Below are 16,699 nucleotides of genomic sequence, written 5' to 3' on the forward strand. Positions count from 1 at the left end.
GCTAAGAGAGGTACTAGACCTGATTATGTTTTTAGCAGCTTACACAGCAACCCCACTCTCATTTTCCTACTCCCTGCTGACGAGAGGCAACTACCTCGAAACACGTGTCCAGGGATGGCACACGCCACGCATACTTGCACGCACTCTTGAGCATAGGTGTATCCGCCGACGCTGACCTTCAGGGACCATTTTCATTGGGGGAACACGACTGGTAGGTGTAGCAGTGTGCGACCAATCTGATGTAACTTTATATTCAGGCTCCCTTGAGCCGGTGGAGTCGACGGACTCATGGTTACGCACCTGCGCGCTAAGAGAGGTACTAGACCTGATTATGTTTTTAGCAGCTTACACAGCAACCCCACTCTCATTTTCCTACTCCCTGCTGACGAGAGGCAACTACCTCGAAACACGTGTCCAGGGATGGCACACGCCACGCATACTTGCACGCACTCTTGAGCATAGGTGTATCCGCTGACGCTGACCTTCAGGGACCATTTTCATTGGGGGAACACGACTGGTAGGTGTAGCAGTGTGCGACCAATCTGATGTAACTTTATATTCAGGCTCCCTTGAGCCGGTGGAGTCGATGGACTCATGGTTACGCACCTGCGCGCTAAGAGAGGTACTAGACCTGATTATGTTTTTAGCAGCTTACACAGCAACCCCGCTCTCATTTTCCTACTCCCTGCTGACGAGAGGCAACTACCTCGAAACACGTGTCCAGGGATGGCACACGCCACGCATACTTGCACGCACTCTTGAGCATAGGTGTATCCGCCGACGCTGACCTTCAGGGACCATTTTCATTGGGGGAACACGACTGGTAGGTGTAGCAGTGTGCGACCAATCTGATGTAACTTTATATTCAGGCTCCCTTGAGCCGGTGGAGTCGACGGACTCATGGTAACGCACCTGCCCGCTAAGAGAGGTACTAGACCTGATTATGTTTTTAGCAGCTTACACAGCAACCCCACTCTCATTTTCCTACTCCCTGCTGACGAGAGGCAACTACCTCGAAACACGTGTCCAGGGATGGCACACGCCACGCATACTTGCACGCACTCTTGAGCATAGGTGTATCCGCCGACGCTGACCTTCAGGGACCATTATCATTGGGGGAACACGACTGGTAGGTGTAGCAGTGTGCGACCAATCTGATGTAACTTTATATTCAGGCTCCCTTGAGCCGGTGGAGTCGACGGACTCATGGTTACGCACCTGCGCGCTAAGAGAGGTACTAGACCTGATTATGTTTTTAGCAGCTTACACAGCAACCCCACTCTCATTTTCCTACTCCCTGCTGACGAGAGGCAACTACCTCGAAACACGTGTCCAGGGATGGCACACGCCACGCATACTTGCACGCACTCTTGAGCATAGGTGTATCCGCCGACGCTGACCTTCAGGGACCATTTTCATTGGGGGAACACGACTGGTAGGTGTAGCAGTGTGCGACCAATCTGATGTAACTTTATATTCAGGCTCCCTTGAGCCGGTGGAGTCGACGGACTCATGGTTACGCACCTGCGCGCTAAGAGAGGTACTAGACCTGATTATGTTTTTAGCAGCTTACACAGCAACCCCACTCTCATTTTCCTACTCCCTGCTGACGAGAGGCAACTACCTCGAAACACGTGTCCAGGGATGGCACACGCCACGCATACTTGCACGCACTCTTGAGCATAGGTGTATCCGCCGACGCTGACCTTCAGGGACCATTTTCATTGGGGGAACACGACTGGTAGGTGTAGCAGTGTGCGACCAATCTGATATAACTAAATATGTGTATACATCGCGAGAGTATCTAACTGTCACAATACTCTGGTATCCTTTGGAATGGGGTAAAAGAGGGTTCAGAGTGCCCAAAAGCACTGTCCAAAGAGATGGTACAGCAACTGACTGTTTTTTTTCTGCTTGAGCCCTGACCCCCTACCAATACGAAACTGGAGTGTGAGTGAAAAGTGCATCCTTTACAGTATCAGTGTGGGTCATGGGATAGAAGCTGGAGTTAATAAATATGTTTACCGAATAAAGAAAAATTAGGAAAACAGTATAGGAAAATATTGAGAGGCAAATGGAGAGCAAGAGCACAAAAGGAAAGAAGGAAATAAAAGTGTAGCGAAGGAAGGAAAGTTGGCCTGAAGGAGAGAAAGCAAGGTGGAAAGAAGGGTAGAAAGAACATTAAAAAATGGGATGAAAGAGAAACGAAGATATATAGGGAAAGAGAGAGCGGAAAAAGATAGGAAAGAAAGAAAGATATTAAGAAAGAAGTAAGGAATGAGAGGAGGGCGGAAAGGAGACAAAGACTGAGAATTTAAACAACCAACATAAGGATAGAAGGAGTGAAGGAATAATAGAAGAATGGACAGAATAAATGAAAGATAGAAGCAGTACTGCATAATGGGATAATGAAAAGAAGGAAAGAAACTTTTAATAAGTTGGAAATAAACAATTAGGAAAAGAAAGTAGAAAAGATCAGATGATGGAAAGGCTAATGGAAAGAAGGAATAAAGAAAAGAAGGAATGAAAGAGGATGGGAAAAAAGAGTGAAATAATTGATGAAATAAATGAGGAATAATAGGAAAAAGAAGGAATTCTAGAAAGAGGAAAAGAAAAAAGACACATTAAAAAGACGAAAAGAACGCAGGACTAATATGAAAGTAAGATGGGACGAAAGTAGGATAGACGTAAGGAATGATGGAAGGGCATTTTAAAGAAATAAAGAAAGTGAGTGAAAAGAACAATTGTGTAAATAGAAGGGAAGTGAAAAAGAAACGGAGAAAAACACTTAGGAGCGAAAACACGGAATACAATGAAAGTAAGACCCAGAGGAAGAGAGATAAAGAAGAAAACCAAAAGATGAAATTAGAAAAAATGGAGGAAATGAATACGAACGGAAATATTAAATGAAAGGAAACAAAGAGAAAGAGAAAAATGCGGATAGAATGAAATGGAAGAATGAAAGAAAGAAAGAAAAAATAACGAAATATGAAAAGTAATAAAGAAAGAGCAGTGAGTGGATAGAGGAAGGTGGAAACCAAAACCAAAACATGCCCCAGCCTTTCATGGTATAGGATATCTTTAAAATACGTGGAAACGTTAACAGGGCGTGAGGTAATTGTTTCCTTAAACCAAAGAGCCGCACCTGTTTCCTTACTGCTCAGGATTTCCTGGATGTGAACGAAGCAACGGGCTGAACTTCACACCGAAGGCGATGACTTTGCACACGTAAACCCGCCTCCAGAGTCCAAGGGACGAGAGGCAGAGCCGTCGGGCAGACTGAGTTACACAAGCGCCGGAAGGTTTGCTACAAAGTCGCTGTATACCTCGGATTAAAACGTGATTAACTTCACGTTTTCGGAATATGGTGCGCACAGAACCCCTTTCAAAGATGGCGGAAAGGAGCCTCTGCTCTGTGGTGTCTTGTTTACTGTTGCTTGCTCTTGTCAATGGCGCAGGAGCAGCTAAGATCCTCGTGGTCCCAGTGGACGGCAGCCATTGGGTAAACATCAAGATTCTAATGATGGAATTGATTGCCAGGGGACACGAGTGTACCGTGCTGAGGCCCTTCAATGCCATATCTATAGAAGAGGCATCGGATTCTTTTTACATCGAAACAATCCAGCTGCAGGAACAGGACACCCTCAGCAGAGAACAGCTGGAGGAATATTTCCTTGAATATGTTTTCAAAACTGCATTTTCCCCAAAAACATCACAGCTCTCCAGTGCTTGGGAATTCTTCAAAGCACAGAAAGAAGCTACCAAGAGGAATGCGATTGTTCTGCAAACTACGTTTGATAACAAGGTGCTGATGAAACGTCTTGAGGATGCTGGTTTCGACCTTGTCCTGGCTGATCCGTATTATGCAGGAGGGGTCATGTTGGCTCACCACCTGAAGACTCCAGTAGTGTTCTTCGGAAGGTGGATGCCAACGGAAGATATCCATTTTGCCATTGCGCCATCGCCTCTCTCCTATGTGCCTGTGTTAAATTCTCGAGTGACCAACAAAATGAGTTTTACTGAAAGATTCGAAAACGTATTCCTCTACAGTTTGAACAAAGTTCTAAGTCATTTCTTTATTTACCCCACATATGATGACCTGTGTCATCGTTATCTGAAAACAGACTTTGGCCTTTATGATCTGTACAAAAAGGCTGATATTAACCTGATGAAGGTTGACTTTGTGTTCGAGTTCCCCAGGCCGACCATGCCCAATGCTATCTATATTGGAGGCTTTCAGTGCCGACCTGCGAAGCCGCTCCCCGTAGAGATTCAAGAGTTTATGGACAATTCAAGCGATGCAGGAGTGGTGGTCTTCTCGTTGGGAACTCTTGTGAGAACCTTACCATGGGATATAGCAAATAAGATCGCTGCAGCCTTCGCCAGGCTTCCGGAACGAGTGATCTGGCGCTACACAGGGGAGACACCATCTACTCTGGGAAATAACACCAAGATTCTGAGCTGGCTGCCCCAGAATGACATCCTCAGCCACCCCAGAACAAGGGCTTTCATCGCCCATGGAGGAGAGAATGGAGTGTATGAGGCCATTTATCATGGAGTTCCTGTGATTGGCTTTCCTCTTTTTGGTGACCAGTATGAGAACATTTTGCGTCTTAAGAGCCGAGGAGCCGCCTTCCTGTTGGACAACCTGTCAGAGTTCACAACAGAAGATCTTTACACTGCTGTAAGAACAGTTATTGATGATCCAAGCTATAGAATCAACATGCAACGCCTGTCTGCTTTGCACAGAGATGTACAGGTGCACCCAATGCAGACGGCCATCTTCTGGACAGAGTACCCCATCCGTCACAATGGTGCGTCCCATCTTCAGGCAGCTGGGAATGACCTTCCCTTCTATCAGTACTACCTGCTTGATGTCATAGGATTACTGAGTGCTGTTCTATTCATTTTCTTCTTCTTAGCTCTAAAACTGCTCAGAGCATTTGTGAAAAGAGTCTGTTCAGGTAAAATGAAAAAGAAGAGGGAGTAAGGGATACCAGTCCAAACAAATAGGGAACTTTAACACTGTTTGTAAGGCTGAAGTACTGCCAATGGTCGTTGAAGTGATTTGTAGGTTGAGCCTATAATAGTGCATGCCTGCACGCGCTCTCACTTGCGAGACACTATTGTTTACAATGAACGGCTTGGAGGCCACCCATTACTTACCATTACCGTTGGCTGGCTTCAGTGTCACTCTTTTTGGCAGCCTCCTAATTGGCCAGCACAGATCAAGCATCACTTCTGTTCCTTTCTTTGTAGCACGGACCACGGACAGATTGATTCAAATTAATGAATGCCCATTAGCTGCTTGCGTTGTGATTGAGGCCCTATTTCTTCATCCCCCTTCCCACCCCCCTGCTCCTGTCTAGTACTCCCTTCCTTCTCGCCCACGCCTCCCTCATTTTGTTTTCCCAAATCCCCTTCCTCCAATTTCTGTTATTGTTGCTCACTCTCCCCTTGTGTTGTTCCTCCTGCTTTTTTAAAAACATATTGCACAGCAGCGTGTATAACATAGCTTTAAAAAAAGCCATAAGAAGCGGTCAATGCTGGACATGTCTTAGTGTTTTTTTCTTGATTTTAGGCCATGTTGCACAGCAGCTCGTGCTTCTATTCAACACTGACAAAGCCAATAGATCTTGCATAGTCAAGAACTATTGGTTTCGGGAATGCTTGTTGGAAAAATTGTGCATTCAATTCTACTGAGAATAATGCAGAGATGGAGGAAGAGATTTTTGTAATAGGGATGTGATCTTCTCCATGAATGTATGACGGAATAATGCATGCCATTACAACGCATGCTGTTATTACGCTGTCATTACAACACATGTCTTTAGTACGCATGCCTTTAGAACAAAAACTTTTACCACACATACGCCTTTACCACGTATGCCTTTTCAACAAAATGTCTGACCCTCCAAGCCAGTCAGTGTGTTAAGTATTGTGCAAGTACTGTTTTATTATTAAAATACGATTTGGTTTGAGGTGGCTTTCAAAGAATTTCATCGCACATATGTTTTTTTAGTGATGTAAGTAGGAGGGGTGATTCTTCATAATATCCGTTTGCTTGGGAGAAAGTATTTATTGTTTTGCTGCGCATAGACAGCATAGGAATGTGTTTAACTGAATCGATGTAAAGTGGGCTGGTGATGCGTGAGTAGTGGTGAAAATGGAGTAGGCAGAGGTAGGTTTGAAATTACAATGATATGACTTTACACCGTCCAAATATTTAAAGCATAAATCGTGATGTAAAACGGGCTGGTGACACATAATGCAACTGAGCCTGCAAAAAAGCATAGGCCTTAGCCAATAATGCCTTTACAATGATTTTTGTTGTAAAGGCGTGCGTGCTAAAGGCATATGCGTTGTTAAATCCTGCGTGGATCTGCCTTTGTTGTAAAGGCATGCGTGGTTCGGCCTTCATTGTAGAGGCTGTTTCCCCTTCTCCATACCAGCTAATCCTGTCTCAGGGTTTATGTTTTTTACGGGTCAAAAAACTGAATACAAATGCTTGCTAAACAAATATTGTGGATTATCATAAAGCAGTTTGATGCAATGGAAGGCCGACACTACCTTTGGGATTTGTTTTAACCCTCAGATCTGAGCCAATTGCTTTCTAAAATGAGTTTTCATATTTGATATACTTTATTTCTGGTGATTCTTTTTAAACAAATCAAAATTTACAATGTCCTAAACTAGCTTTGTAGTTAATGGCAATAGGTGATAGCCTTTAGGAAATCAAAATACAATTTGGTGAAATGATGAAATGATAAGTATGGTCACTGTAAAATAGAGCAGCAAGAGGGTAAACATGAATTTAATGTACAATGAAATACAAGGTAGTGGTGGTCAAAGCAGTAGCACATCAATCCTATGAATAATCAGTATGGTAATAGTTGATAATATTAGATAAGACAGTAATAGTGCCCCTCAAGGTAACAAATAAAACACCCCACTACCTAACGGTAGTTCAGCCGAACTCCCATATTACACTAATTGATACAAAAGATTGTACCTCGGCACTCTCCAAATTCAAATTCCTATTTATTTATGGCTGTAAGCCTAAAAGATACATAGAATACTTAATGTGCCAACTCACAGGAAACACTAGTAAGGAAGCATAAATTAAACAGAGATCTGGTTTAATATTAAGTAACCTTCAAAAAGCCGTGTTCCACTAGGAATCTATAATCATGTCTAGGACACCAATATCTAGAACAGTAATATAATTGAAGCTGATACAGTCCTGTTGGATAATTACGAACAAAGGTGTGGTTGATATGTGGAGGTCCTGTTCTTAAAGCCTCCTGGTTGGTAGCAGATGATGGCAGCCCGCAGCGGACCGGGGCCTGTGAACACGTTTTGGGTTGCCGTTAACGGAATGTATTATCACAATCCCATGGAAAAGATTTCTTCCCACGCCCGCTAAAACTTCCTGTTCCAAGTTTTGCACATAATTCATTATTTGACATGTGAACCCTATTCACCATATATTTTTGTAATCGCTTCATACAGTCCCCCAATATCATCCTTTAAAATAAAGTTGTTTGCAATATATAAATATATAAATGTGTGTGTGTACATGGATGTGTGTGTGTGTGTGTGAACATATATGTGTATGTAGGACACGTTGACTATTATGTGGTTTTTATATTAAATGTTTATTTGGAAATTGTCAGCTAGAAAAAAAAGATTTTTTTTCTGCAAAAGGGAAATATTTATTTAAAAGAGGGAGTGAAATATTTGACTATTCTGCTTGCATGCCATTCGGAAAAAACAAGATAAATACTTCATAATGTAGTTGAGAAAATAGATTTTTTGAAAAAGCCCATTGGTTTGCTAATGAAAAGGTTTGGTCTGTAGAAGGGAGAAAGTGTTGCAGCTTTTCTCTGCAAGGTACATCTAACAGTGGGCACTGATTAGAACTAGAATGATAAGGTTTTGTTTACCTTTCAGAAGTAGAATGCTGAATAAATAGTGGACATCAATAAAGCTGGGCACAGTTGTATCATTATAATGATAAAAACGGTACTTCGCAGGTACATGTGAAATATTTTCCATATTTCACAGTGAGGGACCAGTGAAATACTTTCCAAATTTCATTCAGGTGGTCCCTTTAAAAATATAGATATTTTTGTGCAATAAAACAAGTAGAGGGAGAGAGATAGCGTGTGTGTTGTGTGTGTGTGTGCCGCCGTGCATGTCAGTTGGTACGTCCAGTACTGAAACACCAAAAAAGGCTTGACAGAATACTTTCATGTGTGTGTGTGTGTCTGTCTGTCTGTCTGTTTGTCTGTCTGTTGGTATGTCCAGTACTGAAACACCAAAAAAGGCTTGACAGATGCCTCCTAGTTAGGTCTTCTTGTTTTTTTGGTATTTTTTTTTTAGATTTAGTGTTTACTTCCGTTTCTTTTCTGTCGATGTTTTATCTCACTTTGTTACTGTGTATCTACTTTGTGTTCTCTAAAAAAATCAAGTTCTAGTTAGAATACTTTCATGTGTGTGTGTCTGTGTGTTTGTCTGTCTGTTGGTATGTCCAGTACTGAAAACCAAAAAAGGCTTGACAGATGCCTTCTAGTTAGGTCTTCTTGTTTTTTTGGTATTCTTTTTTACATTTAGTGTTTACATCTGTTTCTTTTCTGTCAATGTTTTATCTCACTTTGTTACTGTGTATCTACTTTGTGTTCTCTAAAAAATCAAGTTGTAGTTAGAATACTTTTGTGTGTGTGTGTAAGTGTGTGTGTGCGTCCGTGCGTACATGTCTATTGGTATGTACAGCACTTAAACACCAATGAGGCTTTACAGATGACTCCTAATTAGGGGCCTCATGTAGGTAGCCAAATACCGGTCGGTAACGACCGATTTTCGGTAAATATGCCGTTACCGACCGGTATTCAGACAAGTGAGATGTAGGAGTCCAAAAACGACTTTTCGGTAAATATGAGGCGGTAAATACCGAATCATATTTACCGAATTCTAAAATACCGATTCATATTTACCGAAGACATAATTAACGAATCGGTAAACATGAAGTGGTAAATATGAAGTGGTAAAATCTAAAATGACATGTAGGAGCACTCGGTAATTAAGAAATCCAGTAAAATCGGTAAATAAGAGTCGGTAATTAACACGGATTGAAAGCAGGTGGTAACCATCAACAATGCATATAATCAAACCCAAAATGCAACAGCGTGGACAACATGGCCGCTATGTACGTCATTGCAAGGCGCCTACGTCTACAGGCAGCAGGACTGAGGGTGTGGCGACGGGAGGAACAAATCCACAGACAGCGCATCACACTATTCCAGCTGACTGATGCAGAGATACATGAGAGGTACAGGCTAGACCCCGAAACCATCATGGACTTAATCAGGGACCTACACCCACTCCTGGACCATCCAATAAGAAGGGCGCACGCCATACCCCCACATGTGCAGGTGCTCTGCAGCCTACATCTGTTGGCATCCGGCAGTTATCAGGCGGTGATAGCTGCGGTGGGTGGGGTATCCCAGAGTTGCCTGTCACGTTTCTTCAGGAAGTTCCTGGATGCCATGATGCAGAGAATGCACCACTACATAAGCTTCCCGAACACACAGGCTGCACTGCAGAAAACAAAAACTGACTTTTATCACATGGCACAGTTCCCCCATGTCATCGGCTGCATCGATGGTACACACATCCCAATCTGTCCTCCAGCTGATACAGAGCACATCTACAGGAACAGGAAGTCCACCCACTCCATCAATGTGCAGGTGATCTGTGATGCAGGGAACATCATCACAGATATAGTTGCAAAGTTTCCGGGGAGCACCCACGACTCTTACATCTTCCAGAATAGTGGGATCTACACACGACTGAGTGCCGGAGAATTCGGAGAGGGATACCTGCTAGGTAAGTAACAGTGACGCCCCTTGAAACCTGCAAATCATAGTGCATAGAGGCTTGTTACTGATGGTTCCCTTTTACTCATCCAGGCGACAGTGCATATGCATGCCGGTCATTCATCCTCACTCCCTACCTACACCCAGCAACCCAGAGTGAGAGACGATACAACGTGGCACACAAAACAACACGCAATGTGGTGGAGCGCACGTTTGGACTACTGAAGAGCAGGTTCCGCTGCCTCCACAAGAGCGGAGGCGCACGCCAGTACAAACCCATCACCTGCTGCAAGATTATTGCCACTTGTGCAATGCTGCACAACCTTGCCACGAAAAAAGGTACAGATGTGGAACTGACATATTTTGAGGACAACGAGGATGAGTCAGGCCAGCCAGAGGGCAACGCAGCTAGAGTGCCAACTGCAATCGATGGGAGAGAGAGACGGGCAGTGATCACATGCAACTATTTCTGAGTAAGTAAGGGGACACAGCGAGTTGTGAGAAGTCCTGACGTAGTTTTAATGTGGCACCACGCCATGAACACATGAACAGGCCAATCTGGCAATATACCATCTATACAAGGAGTATGTCCAGGGTTACGTCACCCAATGGGAAGTGGCTAAGCAGGGCCACATCAATGTTTGCGCATACGCGCTGCAGTGGTGGATTGCACGGCCTGTGCATCCTCACTAGAGCCAACCCCAAGCCGCCTGCTGCTCCTGCGTGCTTCTGGGACGGGGGGTGTGATGCTGCTGCTGGTGTCGATGCTCTCCGCAGCATCCCCTGCAGCAGTTGTCGACGCCTGACTAGTCAATAGCACCCCTAGTGCACTTGTCACCTGCACCATCCCCCGAGACAGGTCGCTGCAGCACTGTGTTAGGCCCTCCTGCATCGTCACAGAGCGCCGGCACAGCAGAGAAGTCGCAGTTGCCAGACGGTTGAGTGCCCTGCTGGTGGTGTCCCGTCTCTGGCGTTCCCGGCGCCGTGCTTCGATGTCAGCATCTAATTTGCTGCACAACTGCTGGATTGACTGGGACATGTCCCGAATGCCCGCAGCCATGCCGCTAATGTTAGTGTCCATGTTGACTAATGTTGTCGTCATCACCCGCATGTGCCTCTGGACTGACATGACTGCCTTAGATTGCAGGCGCTGTTGCTTCAACATTTGGCCCTCGAGCCCCAAGAAGACACCATGGCCGTCAGTGGGTGCTGGTGGACTCTGGACACGCGACCTGCGGCGCCCTCTTGCTTCCGTCTGTGCTGCCTGTGAGGTGTGGGGCACAGTGGCATGGCTCCCTTCCTGGGGCCCGGTGCGGTCTTCTGGGCCCATGCTGTCGTCTGACGAGGTGTCTAAGGCTCGTAGCCTGGCTGCTGGACGCCTCCTCATTCTCACACCTGCAAGCGGAGATGTGGCCGGTGAATCGAACATGAGTGGCGATGCTGGCTCTGGTGGTGGTGATGCTGGCTCTCGGTGAGGTGATGCTGGCTCTGTGTGCGGCGAGGCTGGCTGTGTTGGTGGTGCGGCTGCCAGTGGGCCTGCTCCCTGGTCTGCACTTGTGCTGGCTAGAGGTGATTTATGTGGCCGGTGTGCCGTCTCTCCTGCAGCATGCCCTGTCCTGCATGAGGTCACATCTGTGGACAGAAATACAACATTGGCTCAGTGTCCCCGAAGGGCTGCATTGCAAGCGTCACAATAAATCATTTCACATTCCAATATGTCCCCTGTCTCCTTGTGCCTCGAGTGCGTGACATGCCTTGTTGCCCTGTAACATTTACGTCATGGTCAGTGTTGCCCTGACTACATCTCCCGGAATGCATTGCCTGTCTGCACTGACACGTGTGGACTGCAGTGTGATTCTCGTTTCACAATGGGGGATGTGGGATAGGGGTAGGGGGGGCAACATTGCTGTGCTTTCGTCTTACCTTGGTGTGTTGCGGCTCTGGCAGAGCTGTCGGCGTCCCCAAGACCCACGACGCTCTCTTGCTCGATTGTGGCCGCCACCAGCTCCTCCAGTTCGGTGAGGGCAGGTGCCCTGTTGGTTCCACCTCCGGTCTGGCTGGCCTCCTTCTGGATGTCGCCCATCTTCCTCTTGGTTACAATCCTGAGGTCATACCAGCGCTTTTTGAGGACCTCAATGTCCCTGTGGGTCACTCCCACAGCATTGACCTGCGCCTGGATGGCCAGCCATATGTTGCGCTTTTCAGCCTCAGGCACTTGCAGGGATTGCCTTCCAAACAGCTTCTGGTGCTGCTTCACCACCTCCTCCACCAGCACCTGGAGTTCCTTGGGGCTAAATTTCAGCTTCCTCCTCCTTTCCCCTCCGTCTTTCTGTGTTCTCTGGCTGGACATGCTGTTCGTTTACCCGCTCGCACATGCAACGGCTCCCTGCCTCTCCTCTGCACTCCAAGCCTCTCCAGGGTCGTCTGATTATGTACACCTGCCTGGGTGTGGCCACTTCGGCTAATGATGTACACCTGCCTGGGTGTGGGCACTTCCTGGTTGGGTGGGCTGTCGTTGCACTGGATTGGCTGTTTCGTCAAGTCATGTGATTTGATTTGCCGATTCCGTACATACCGATTCGGTATTTACCGATTCGGTAAATACCACCTCGATATTTACCGATTCGGTGAATTCCGATTCGTATTTACCGACTGTTACCGAATCGGTAACTGTTACCGAATTTTTACCTACATATAACTTACCGATTCTAATTTACCGATTCGGTACGGCTCGGTATTTAAGAACCGGTAAAATTTATTTACCTACATGAGGCCCTAGGTCTTCTAGTTTTTGCTGGTATTTTCTTTTTACATTTACTCCTGTTTACTCTCTGAAGATGTTTTATCTCACTTTCTTAGTGTTTATCCACTTATTGTTCTCTAAAAAAATCATGTTGTAACTAGAACACTTTTACGTTTACCTAACTGATTAACATACATTCCCACTTCAATCTCTGTAGGGTAAACTAAGTAGTAAATGCAGACAAACACTATACTCGCATAAAGGCATCAGCATTGCACTACTGCCACATATGCTACTATTTAAACTTTGGGAATTGTAATGCTTTTTGAGTACCCAGTGCTGTCTGTAAGCACAGCTTTTGGACTACCTATCAGGAAAGACAGCATGGAGGATCACTCAACACAAGATCAAATTTGTATGTTTTTCTTTCTTTTTTTCTAACTAAAATGAGACAGGTAGGTAGTTCACAGTCTGCATTTTTGGATCAAGATGAATAAAACAGAAAAATGGGCGTAATAGTCATACTATGTCCCAGTGCCAAAAGCCACAACTGCTCTTCCTTTGAACTTTGGTCCTGGCCTGCGTCATTGCTGGTATTCAGTGGGAATTACAAAGTCCCAACCAGGTGTTGCTATCTTCTGCATTTCATCCATTCATCATCTGCTCTGCTGGATTGTTTCAAAGGTGTTAGCCCAGTTGATCTTGCTCCTATACGGTGCTCACATGTAAAGGTTGCCATAGTCAATGATCTGGGTAGCCTAGGCGTATCGACAGCTCTGCTAAAAGCTAGAAAATCTGTTTTTTTGGGCACTTGACTTTATGCACTATTTAGGTTTCACCTAAAGACCGCTTTTAGCTCTGTGTGCCAATGATGTATTCTGTACTATCTGAATATTGTTAGTGGGCTCTGGCTCAGTCTTTTGCTTATCATTTGTTGGCTCTCTCACCAATACAAAATTGGCTTGTTTCTTATTCAATGGCTTTCCTTCTTCTCGTTGTGCTTGACCCTATCCTGGAGCACAACCTCTTTAACATCCTTTTGATCGGATGGCTTGTAGCCTTGTGCCGCTTCCACCGTGAATCAATTTATTGATCTTTTTTTTCAGTACTCAATAGGAGTGAATGTATTTTCTTGCTCTCTACTCCTTGTACTGCTGCCACCCCCATATTCTGTACAGCATTAGTAAATCTATTGACAAATACTCCCAAAGGCAAGGTATATTTGCTTTGGAAATGCTTGCTTCATTGGTGATTGAGTGCCTCTGCTTTCAGCAAGGTGAAGACAACGCAACAGCATAAGCCGTCCTATCAGACGTTGGCTTAAGGTTACCAGGAAACCCCATTTTACCAAAGACAAAATGTCCCAGTCCTCTGTCTTTTTCTACCATTGTTTTCTGGCGTATTAGTTCAATTCAAACAATGACATGCAAAGGGAGTACAACTCACGTAAATCAATATTTTGTTAAACTAAAGCCCAGGAGTGGTGCAGGGACCATGCACCACATCCTTCATTCCTTCCTTCCTCTTGCTGAACTGGACTGAATAGTGCTTTGAAGGACAGTGACTGCTAGTAAGAGAGCAGAACAACCCTAACATAAACAGAACTCCATCCCCTGGCTTATTAAGTGACCTCTAGTAATCGGGCGGGACACTGCACTTTCTTTTCTTCCATGAGTTGTACCTATTGAACATTTTAAAAACAAACTCCAGACATTTTCTCTTTTACCAAAACAAGTCCCTGCCTTCAGGACAGTTCAAAGGCTCTACAATTTTTTGTCGTGTGTGGTTTAAAAATAACCTAAGTGCCACGGGTAGGTAATTCATGCAGTCATTCTCTTGCAAACAGAATAAAGTTGGATGTATTCTCCTGGCACCAATATCCTGATAGATGTTTTATACTGCCCCCATGGCCATGCATGGGTATATCCTCTGGCGAGCCTGGGGAAAAAATGTTTTGCCGCTGCATTCTGTATTTGTGGATTTCCATACTGCATTTGAACTAGTTAATCTGGCAGTGTTGTGGCAGGAGGTACTGCGGTGCGGGCCCCAAGATTTCTTATTGTATGCACAGGTAAACTGAACTTCGATACATGGGCATCAATGCTCCTCTTGGTAATGAAAGACGATTGTGGCCTGGCTGTATGCTTGTCTCACTCCTCTTTAATCTGTTCATGGCACACCTGGATTAAGAGCTGAAGATGCCACAATGGTTCCACATTTCGTTAGTGGTAGAGCCCCATGACATATTATGCAGATGATATGGGAACCGAAAAAGAGTAGCATGTCGTAGGGACTCCAAATCACCAATTCCTGCTGGTAATTGTACCCCTACATTGCAATTATGACTTCAAGTCCCCAGGATGTGGAATAACCACGAGGACCACGCAGGGACATCTAAAGGACTTTGGATGCCACAGATCAAACATATATTGGGGACCCATGTTGGGAACAACTTTAAATGTATACATCATTTACAGCTCTTTCACGCCCTCATGATGCAAAACAATATACATTTTGCATTTTAAAACTCCAGAAAAAGCAAAAGAAAGAGGACAGATGACATGCATTTACTACATAAAATGCTGCAGAGATGATATTTGTGTAGTCCACAGCCAGCAGCAACAGAAGGCTGGAGCTGCAGCTCAGGCAGCAGAGATGATGGTTGGGCTCCTAGACAGCAGAGTTGGAAGCACTCCCTGCAGCCGCAGCCCATGGACAAGAAGCAGTACGCAGTTCCGGCTGGTCACACCATGCATCAGGAGGCAGTTAGTTTCACATTGTACAGCATCAATGTCTATTATACTTGTTATTTTTGATGTGAACATTTACTGTTGTAAAGCGCTCTGACACCTTTGATTCTAGCTAGCGCTACACAAAACTCTCAAATAAATAAACTATAGAAAACTGCAATCAGGTACATTGGATGGTAGCACTATAGACAATATAAAATGAGAGGCTTCTAGGGACATGGCATATCAGGGTTCATAGGCACTAAATGTGGCATCACTCATGCATTATATATGCTTGCATTCGTATGCTCTACATACGGGTGATACATTACAGGGCTGCGATCTCAGGCATTACTGATGCAGCAATCCTGCAAAGTAACTTTTTTGCAGCTTTATTTGAAAAGCCACCTCACACCTCTGGTGAAATGGCTGCAAAGGTGCAAATTGGACCTGTGTAATTGGCAATCAAGCTGCCTAGTCCAAGGAGAATCTAAGCTGCAGCCTGCATGGTACGTAGGTATAAGCAGGCAGAATCTTTTAATGCATTAGCGAGTTCTCTGACTCCCTGCTGCAGGGCACTGTGAGGGGCAGGTAAATTCTGATGCAAAGACTATGGGGTGAGGAGAATCAACATTCCCCTTAGCATCCCCACCTGGCGGAGATATTCTCATCCCAATGGATGGAGAGGTCCCCAACATGGTGTACAGTCATTCCCCTCGCTTCGAGGCCAACTGCAAGTATCAGGTATCCTGATTTTTTGGGAGTTTTTGAACCCAGCCTCACCCTAGCCCAGCATGTGCATGAAGGCCTAGGCCTGTCCCTTGATATGAGTCCAGTCCGGCTGGTTTGCATTTAGTGAGCAGCAGGAAACACAGACTGCATCTGTCGACGGGCAAGCTGGCCCCTTTCCCGCCATAATCCATAGGAACAAGACAAAAGCAAACATAAAACATAAGCAACCAACTTATCCTCCTAGTGAAAGGCTAGTCTGATAGTATAATCTGCTTTCAGGGTGCATCTTTTACAGTGTCTGATTGAACACCATGGGCCTGCCTATTAATATTAAATGAAAACGTTAAGCTGTAATTTTCATAGCTGCGCCAACATGTTTTTAGAACTCTCTTGGTCCTGCCATTTAGAGAGCAGTCCCTTCTGCAATGTTTTCCAGCTGACTCTCATGTCCATATTCAGTGGCGCTAAGGCGGAGGAGCGTTGCCTCACCACTCCTAGAACAGTGAAAGAGGGAAAAATAAAATGATAACTGAACGTTATTATCATTTTATTTTTGGTTGCTGCGGGGCTGGGTTAGGGCGAGGTGAGGCTGGTGGCTCTGGGAGTAGGAGAGGACT

General features: G+C 45.0%; 1 pseudogene across 1 annotated transcript; it reads left to right on the forward strand.

The window, feature by feature from the left end:
• The first annotated feature begins 3,168 nt into the window (after positions 1 to 3,168).
• Positions 3,169 to 7,558, forward strand: LOC146796515 (UDP-glucuronosyltransferase 2C1 pseudogene; annotated as a pseudogene). The gene has a single exon (XR_014969624.1). The product of XR_014969624.1 is annotated as a UDP-glucuronosyltransferase 2C1 pseudogene (transcript).
• The last annotated feature ends 9,141 nt before the right edge of the window (positions 7,559 to 16,699 follow it).

Source organism: Triturus cristatus, chromosome 10 (genome assembly GCF_964204655.1).
Source record: "Triturus cristatus chromosome 10, aTriCri1.1, whole genome shotgun sequence".
Classification (NCBI taxonomy): domain Eukaryota; kingdom Metazoa; phylum Chordata; class Amphibia; order Caudata; family Salamandridae; genus Triturus; species Triturus cristatus.